The 8917-nt window shown below is 35.1% G+C and overlaps 1 long non-coding RNA gene across 1 annotated transcript; it reads left to right on the forward strand.

The window, feature by feature from the left end:
* Positions 1-5213: 5213 nt before the first annotated feature.
* On the forward strand, positions 5214-8190 carry LOC148113124 (uncharacterized). The gene is made up of 3 exons (XR_015728669.1): positions 5214-5378; positions 5563-5610; positions 7954-8190. It is a non-coding gene; the product is annotated as an uncharacterized LOC148113124 (long non-coding RNA).
* The last annotated feature ends 727 nt before the right edge of the window (positions 8191-8917 follow it).

Genomic DNA, 8917 nt, shown 5'->3' on the forward strand with positions numbered 1-8917 from the left:
TAGGTTGAATCATATTTCAGCCAAATTATACCCAGCCTAATTAAATATGGTAAATGAGGAGAAAAAGTATTCGAAACTGGAATATTTCCTACTTTTACCTCAGTAGAATAGAATATATGTAGCTTAGGGTTAAACTCTGGAATCCTCGGTGCTCTCTTAGCTTGGTTGTTTCCTTTCAAATTTATTACCCAACTAGGCAATATCATCCGTGTGAGTGAGTATGGGAGTTTGTTCCCTGTTTATATACAATAGCTTGCTCTTCCAGTTTTGGTGGTAGAAGGTATGATTTTCTCATCGGTAGTTCTGAAAACATTCCTGCTATGGAGATTGTTATATGATTTTGGATCAAGAAACTTTGGGTACAAACCTTAAAGAAAATTAGCCCATGTAAATTCTGGCTTGAAAATAATTATACCAGAAAAGAAAAAAGTCTGGTGCAATCTTCAAATGATTACATATGTGAGGAAATCAGTAAAAAGATGTACAGTCAATGGAAAACTTGGAGAGTCTTATACCTAAAGTTTAGAGTACTTGTCAATCCACAGGACAAAATAATTTATTATAGTTTCACTTTTAAGAATTAATCAGGTTTTTTAACGTTAATTATTTAATTTAATTACTGGAATTTATACATATGTGGTCTAATGAATAGTGTATGTCCCTGAATAATTTTTGTATGAACTCAATCACATAATTCTCTTGCAGATTCCATTTTGGCTCAGGACTTAGAGCTTATATCAGACAATTGACAGTATAGTTAAAATGGGGGTGTCAGCCATAATAATATATACATATATATATATATATATATACACACATATACATACATACATACATACATACATACATACATATATATATATATATATATATATATATATATATATAATTTGATTTATATGCTGCCCTTCTCCGGAGACTCAGGGCGGCTTACAGTGCGTTGAGCAATAGCCTTCATACTTTTGTATATTTTATACAAAGTCAGTTTATTGCCCCCCACAAACTGGGTCCTCACTTTACCTACCTTAGAAAGGATGGAAGGCTGAGTCAACCTTGAGCCTGGCAAGATTCGAACTTACTTTAATTGCAGACAGCTGGTGTTAAATTACAGTACTTAATCTGCAGAGTTATCCAGGCTCTGCAGAAAATATTGCGGAAAGGTGCAAACTTGCTTGCTTGCTTGTTCACCTATTCCTCCTCTCTCCATACATTCATTTAAATACATTCTGGAAGAATGTTTTCATCTTAGTTCTACAATGGCAATCTGCTAAAGCATTTTTTAAAGAAACAAATACGTACTAGGAGGACTATTACTGATTTCATTATTGTTATTCTAAAGATTATCAAAAAAGGGGGAATGTTATATTTTATTAATTTAAAGAAGTATTTTTGTACTGTGAAAGGTTATAGTACAAACTACTGAAATACTTAAAACATTGAGGCAAACTAATTGAAAACACAAGACACTAAAGGTGGTAAGAAACAGCAAATTTATTTGAGTTTTAATCAAAGCTTCGTTACTAATGATTTTTCACTAGTATCAAGTTCTCCATATAGAGATAATTACTTATTCTTTTACTAATTTCTGATGCAATTTGATCAAGCTAAAATATATATTAGTGCTCTATAATAGTTAATTACAAATTTTATTATGTTTCTTAATTTAACGGTATCTTGGTCTATACCACTAATATGTATGATGTGGATAATATCACTGGGCAAAGAGAGGCTGCCAGTGGAACAGTCAGATAAGAGACAGCACACTCGCAACCGGCTAGAAGGCAGGGCAAGAGGCTCAGAAGAGACCTTCCCTAGTTTCTCAAGTTGTAAAGGATATGCGGGGGGGGGGATTAGTAACATAACATGGTCCATTTTTAAACAATAGCCTCTCAAAAGTTCAATAGTAGAATCAGACACCTAACCTAGAAACCCATAATACATTTAAGTGGAAAATGGTAAGATTTGGGCCCATGAGAACATGATTCCTTATCAACAATCGAACATTTTGTAAATCTATGGTTTATATTATTAAAACTCTTGTCTCTGTAACCTTTAATTGGTTACAAAACAGTGCATCATAGGACAAAAGCTTTTCAACCAAGGTACCTCAAATGGACTCTTACAGGATGCCTCCAAAATCCAGGACCTGTGGATTTGGCAAATGTTATAAAACATTTTATGACATAAAAATTATAAATATCATAAAACATTTACTGAAATCAGCTGCTGATCTTTGACTACGCTATGTAGTTCAACATGAGCTACTTTCAAGGCAGATACATCTGCTGGAATTTTAAGCACTTTTCTAATACATTAGAAGCTCTGCCATTGTTGAAGGTATCAAACACTGAGGAATCTGGTAAGGAAATATCTCTGAAACAATGACCCAACAGGCCATTGATTACCTAGTAAATTATGTCTATTAGATAGTTTAGACAATTAAGGCATATTGATCAGTTTCAGTGAAAGACCATAATTCCCTATCTGAGCTACCAAAAAGAAGAAGAAGAAGAAGAAAATGTGAGAGATATGGGCACTATAGATGACATTGGATTTCATTTCGTGGATTTGTTATTCACTTGTTATTTTTATTATTTTGGAATTTTAAAAAAACTTCATTTAGCTTCCTGATTAGGATATTTTCTGTACCAGTTAGAATGTTGTAAGAACATGTAGGAATGTTGTAACTCAAGGTTTATGTCATGGCATGTATTGAAATGCTTTTAGCAGGTACATTTTTGAAAGGGGAAAAAAAGGGATTTTTCATGTAGATAGGTGCTGAACTTGTTTAAAAACTATCAGGGTTAAATACTTTGCAGAAGTTCTTGTGCTGTAATTAAAAGACTTTCCTGTTTTCCTGATTGCTTTTCCTGGTTGGAACAAATCCAATTAAAATACATTTACTTACTAGGCACTAAGCAATGCATGCTTTAATTCATTTAAGGAGGTAGTGAGTGGAGAAAAGGCTGCTTAGAGTAGCAGAAATGTAGGGTGTTTTATCCTATTTTTGAAACTATGATAGCAGTCGCTTAGAAACATTTCTAGGTTTAATGACTAGAAGAAAGCTTGTGATATCTTTAAATTGTTCTGTTTTTCTGCTGGGAAGCATTGAGCTTCTTAGTATTTGTGCCACTTCCATAATATTATGCCCTGTCTATCTTAAAATGTATCCTCCTTCAATTACAGCTAATACATGAATGTAGCACAAGAATATTATTGATATTCTCCTTTTCCTGGAAGTAAATCAGTCCAGTAAACCTTCCTCCCTTCCTTTCCCAGGTGAACTTTTTTAAATGTCATCTGAAATGCGTTTTGAGTTTCACACTGAGAAAAGAAATCAAAATTATAACCATGTGTAACACCCATTCTTGTCTATGCATGCATGTGTCAGAAGAAGGCTGAAAGGATGACTCAAAGTGCAGAGCTTTAGAACTGGATAAGCTTCCTCCCTGCCTCCCAGCAAATTCTTGAAAGATAGTTTGATGAGATGAATATCAGGAAGTTTACTCTGTTCTGAAAGGGCTTGCAAATGGAGGGAGTTGGGATAGGGAAATTAATTCATGCAGAGGAGCACCCTAGTACTGAAATAAAAGCAGGATAAAAATCAAATACCAGTAAGTAAATATTCTAACAACCACATGATAAGATGGAATGTATATTTTATTCCTCTCGATGGACATTACAGAGAAACGCAGAGCAACTAATCACTAATAATAGTCTGCAGGTTCTATATACTCGTGGACCTTCCTGCTTTACAATCTTTTTATTTTTAAAAAACGATACTGCCTTTTCTTTGACATTCACCTAGCTAGTCTGGCTACATAATATTGTTTTGCCCAGACTTCAATTCAATTTCCTAGCCAATAATTGATAGTCCTGCTTTAAATCAGAGTTGAAAAAGACAAGAATCAGGTAGAAATATAGAATTTTGCCCGTGAAATGCTGAATGAGTCTGAGATGAGAGAAAAATGAACTTCCAGTATATAATCTATTGGTCTGAATGCCTACACTACCTACCCCTGGCTAATTTCCACAAGCCAGGGCAAGATGAAGATCAAGTCTATTTAGATAATCATTTACAGTATACACTGCTGCTGGTGTTGGGCGAGTCCTGTTTCAACAAGATGATGGCGGGTGTGCCGTTGTTGAACCTCCAAAAACAAAAGGTAACCCATTGCTTAACGAGATGGTATTTAGGTTGATCCCTTGCATCCTGGATAATTCTTTAAGCAAGGATGATATTTGCAGGAGTGCCTGCATCACACCACAATTCTAATCGGCTCAGCTTTTATTACTACAATTTGGAACCAACATTTTTTTAGTAAGTTTATACCATGCACTGTGTAAAGAAACCTATTCTTGGCGTTTATATTATGTAGTATTTCTAAGTTTCTAAAAGTTGATTTCAGCTATATAGTAGTAGCAATAACCAGAAAGCTGTAAAATATAGACTATCACTTTTCTATAATACATCATTGTTAAATCTTGGGTTCCATATAACTTTAAAGGCCAAATAGCAACAGCAGATGGAGTGTTTTGGTTTTTTTAAATAAATTATTCCCCCCCCCAACTAGTGGGTACAGAAATGTTGATTAACCAAACCAAAGGCCATTTTTAAATCTTTAAGATAAATCTGAAATCCAAGTTTTACAATAACTGATAGTTTTCCTCAAATATAAGCCATAAAAAGAATCCAGTGTTTATTTTGAATCATATTTTGTATAGCCTTGTGGCTTTTTTTTTTACATTTCTACTTCAAGGTGTAGGAAGTTAGCACCCATCCCTTTCCTAGAGGAATGAAATATTTTGGGAAATATTAAAAAGGCAGAATATTATGTTTCCCTGGATGAGAAATGGAGAAGCATGTTTTAAAGACGAAGCAGCTCCCATCTTCCTGCCCCCCACCCTTTGTCAATTGACCAGAAGCAGAAACTCAATTCCCTCCCATCTTTATCAACGGACCATCATCTACAACACGATAGGACCCATCTAGCAATAGAAACTAACACAATAGAACCCATCTAGCAACAGAAACTCACCCCATGGCACCTGGGAAGATTACATCAGCCAGCAAGGCTAGTTAAGACACCCCCCCCCCCCCGGAATCTGACAACCAATCAGGATACTCTTTCTGGGCCCCAGGAAGTTCAAAGCCAGACAGGGCATAAAACCCGGGGACTTGCAGCATCTCACCCCTTTTCTGTTCAGGAATTCAAACCATGTGATCCTGTCCACCATTAAACCATATTTCCAAGCAGTCTTCATGTTTCCAGTGTCTTTTTCCCCACTTGGAGCTGAACTCAGAAGGATAATTCTTCTAACTAAGGTTTTCAGGTTTTAAAAATGCACCAAATCTGCCTTCAGAATCCCGTATGTAGGTAAGTTCTGGATTTGGATGAGGGTGGAAGTCAGAGAGGGCATTTTCAGCAAATTAAATTTGCTGCAACCTCAAGATGTTTTTTCAAAATCATTTTGATGTGTAACACTAGACCAGCGTAGGCAGTTTCTGCAGTTTACATTATAATACTGTAAAATCTCAGATTTCTCAATTGTTTTCTACAGAAAGCTTTCATTTCCTCAAGAGAGAAAACAAGATTACCCAGTTAAAAGGTGAGGGTTTCTCCTTACTTTTTTTTTTTTATGGCTGATTGGGAAAATCTTGTATGGTTGGTTTATGTGATCATATTACCTTCATTGCCCTTTTGTTCTAAAAAACAAGACTATGGCTTTTTTGCATTCCTTGACGTCTAACAGAAGGTTGACATTAAACAGACGTATCTTAAGTCCCCAAAATAGAAGTGCCATTGAAAACGTCCACTAACAATGTCCACCCATTAAGAGATTTAAAAGACACAATGTACTAGTGTGTCATATAGCATGTATGATATAGATACAAATCTCTGTTATGGTAAAATGGGTGATAAACTCTGGCAGTTTAGAAGAATATTTTTATGAAATAGCACAATTGGTGATGCTTGTTTTTAATAAATTCAAAAGAAGGAAACTAGTTGTGTAGGTGGTGGGGATATAGTGCATCAACTAGTCTGTGGAGGTGTATAGAAAATGCAATTCTACACACAGGCACTTGTGAATAAGTTGCACTGTTTTCAGTGGGGACCTGACTTCTAGGTGGGCCTATATATGGTTGCATATTAATCTGACATAGTTACAGGGACATTTAGGGGAGAAGTGTGCAAAAAGGTGAAGGATACACACACACACACACGCATACACACACATATGTATGTATGTATGTATGTATGTATATGTATACATGCACACACCTACAGATCTGGAAAAGTTCAAGCTGGAAATTTATGTCAAGTGAAGAAGGATCACTAATGGAACTAAAGTCATTAAAGGAAAGTCATAACCAACCCATTTTTAAAATTTGTGAAGAACTTGACACCAGTATAAAGATATGATCCAGGGCTATCATTTAGTGCGTCAAAATTTCCCAAGAAGTAGATATGAGTTACAAGTAAACCGAATTTAATCCGATAGTAAGATATATTGAGATGATTGCTATTCAGTATTATAATAGATGGGCAAGGATTTTCAAAACACAAATCAAGCTTCCTAAATTGGTTTTTGGCAGCATTTAGGCAGACAAAACAACTAGGTATCACAAGTGAAATGATTATCTGATTTCCTTGCTTTTGTCAGAATGATGAAAGCAATATTGCTATATTGTGCTTCAAGTTCTGCTCCTTTGGCCATGCCTGAGATGTTGTGATATAGAAAAGGGCTGGCTTGGCATAAACTGCTGTGACACTATTTTTGTGAGTCTGATCTCTATTGCCCCTCCATACACCCACACCCACATGGATGCTGCCCAACTGAAAATTTCATGAAGCAGGCTGGAGTAGCCAATTGAGAGGCACTATAATATATATTTTTCCATTGCTGTACATACAGAAAAATGGAATAATGCTATAAATTTTATGTCTTGGCAGAACTTTACAAATATTGTATTTTTAATAGTTAAAAAATTAAATGATAATGGAAAAATAAATGCTAAAGTCTAGATACTATACTCATAGATTTATGAAATATATTTAGAGGACATTATATATAAACAAAGAAACCTGACTGTTTTAGATTTCTCTTAAATTTTAATATTGTATAATTGTATCATAAAAATGACAGTACCAGCTATATTTATATATGATATGATATGATATATGATATGATATTACATTACATTACATCAATAATTAGCCCATTAATACTGTAAAGCCAAAGCATTCTTTTCTGCCAGCTGTTAGAAAAATAAATTTCATGTAATATTCATTTCTCCATTTTACAGAACAACCAAGACAATCATTATTCACATGTACTGATAGTTAACATAAACATAATAAATTAAAAATAATTCAGAATATTAGCTGTACCTTAGTATAATAATCAGAGTCCTGAGTTTCAATCTTATCAATGTCAATCTCAATTTTATCAGTTTGTCATATAAATGTATGTAGCAGCAAACTTGCTAGTGCAGAAAAACAGGTCAAATTGTTTCCTTTTGGCCCTTCTAATCTAGTGCCAGAACTTGAGTGCTGCTGCTATAGCGTGCATATTCATATTACACAATAAGTATTTTATAAAATTAATACCTGCTGCAAGAAAAATATTAAGATATATTTCATGAAACAATTGAATGGAATATTCTGACTTTGATGTTGTTCATTTCCAAATGAGTAAGCAACCTTTTAGAATTTCACAAGAAATAAATTGCTTTTGAAATCCCATCCGCAGTGTCTAGGGATTTTCACAAAGTTTCAGCAAATGCACACAAGCATTGTTGGTCACTGACTCATCCATCCAACAACAAAAGCAAAAACACAATGCTTCATAAATTGATTTACATATTGTGGTTTACTTTGCTATGTTTTAGCTTAGTTCACCCAACATGCCAAGCCATAAATCATGTTTTTTTTTTTAAATAATGCCTAGGTTTACAAAACAGAGGAATCCTCAAATTAAGAAGCCTCCATATAGCGCAGCTTGCTCTGATGTATATATGATCCCAGACCTTGTGTGGTAAACCGACCTGCTAGACAAGATAGCTGTTTTTGCTTCCACCTCTTCCCTGTATTTAAAACAGTCGGGATTATACCTTTTATCCATTATGAACCTGACTGTTGTGGTTAACGTTGCTATGGGAAAATAAAAATAATCTTAGAATTGTAAGATGTGTTTATTTGTCATAATGGTGATTGCAACATGTTGAATGCCAGACAACTAGAGAAGCACTTCATCTGGCACAATTTCATAAATAATTGTACATTGTTTATCCATGGGGTTTTCTTGGTAAAATACAGAAAGATTTACCACTGCCTTCTCTTGCTCATCTGATTGTCTGCCTCTTGCATCTTCCTATATTGCTGCTACCCAATTTATTATAGATGCTGACTTGCTTTAGCTGACCAGCTGCAATGAGCTTCATGTCTAGGTGATCCTACTGGAAGTGTATCCTCTTAGCGTTCTTCCCAGAGTTCTTCATTTACATTTCCCAGAACCAACTTCACAACGAAACAGCATAGGATGGCTTAATCTGCCCATTATGTGGTGGCGAAGGTCATGGTCTTTTGAATTCAAGCAAAATTTTTCCAAGTACAATCCTTTTATTAGACAAAACAACCTTCCCCATTTGTAGCTCCAAGTGGCTAGGGCTAAAACTCCCACAATATGGATGGGAAGTTGCAATCCTCAAATAATGGGATTGCAGTTATGAATTGGGTGCAGCTGCTCTTTAACCAAAAATGAATCTTTCACTGCCTTTGCCAGCAGAGGGCATTTCTCCACCATGAATGTAAGTGAACTAAACCTTCACTTCTCCTTGCTCCTTTCTGCTTCTCTGTCTTCCAAACTGTAATAAGAGTTTCTTGCAGGCTAGTCAACATTATAACTATTTATC

This window comes from Pantherophis guttatus, chromosome 6, assembly GCF_059756535.1.
Source record: "Pantherophis guttatus breed Tessera chromosome 6, ASM5975653v1, whole genome shotgun sequence".
Lineage (NCBI taxonomy): Eukaryota > Metazoa > Chordata > Lepidosauria > Squamata > Colubridae > Pantherophis > Pantherophis guttatus.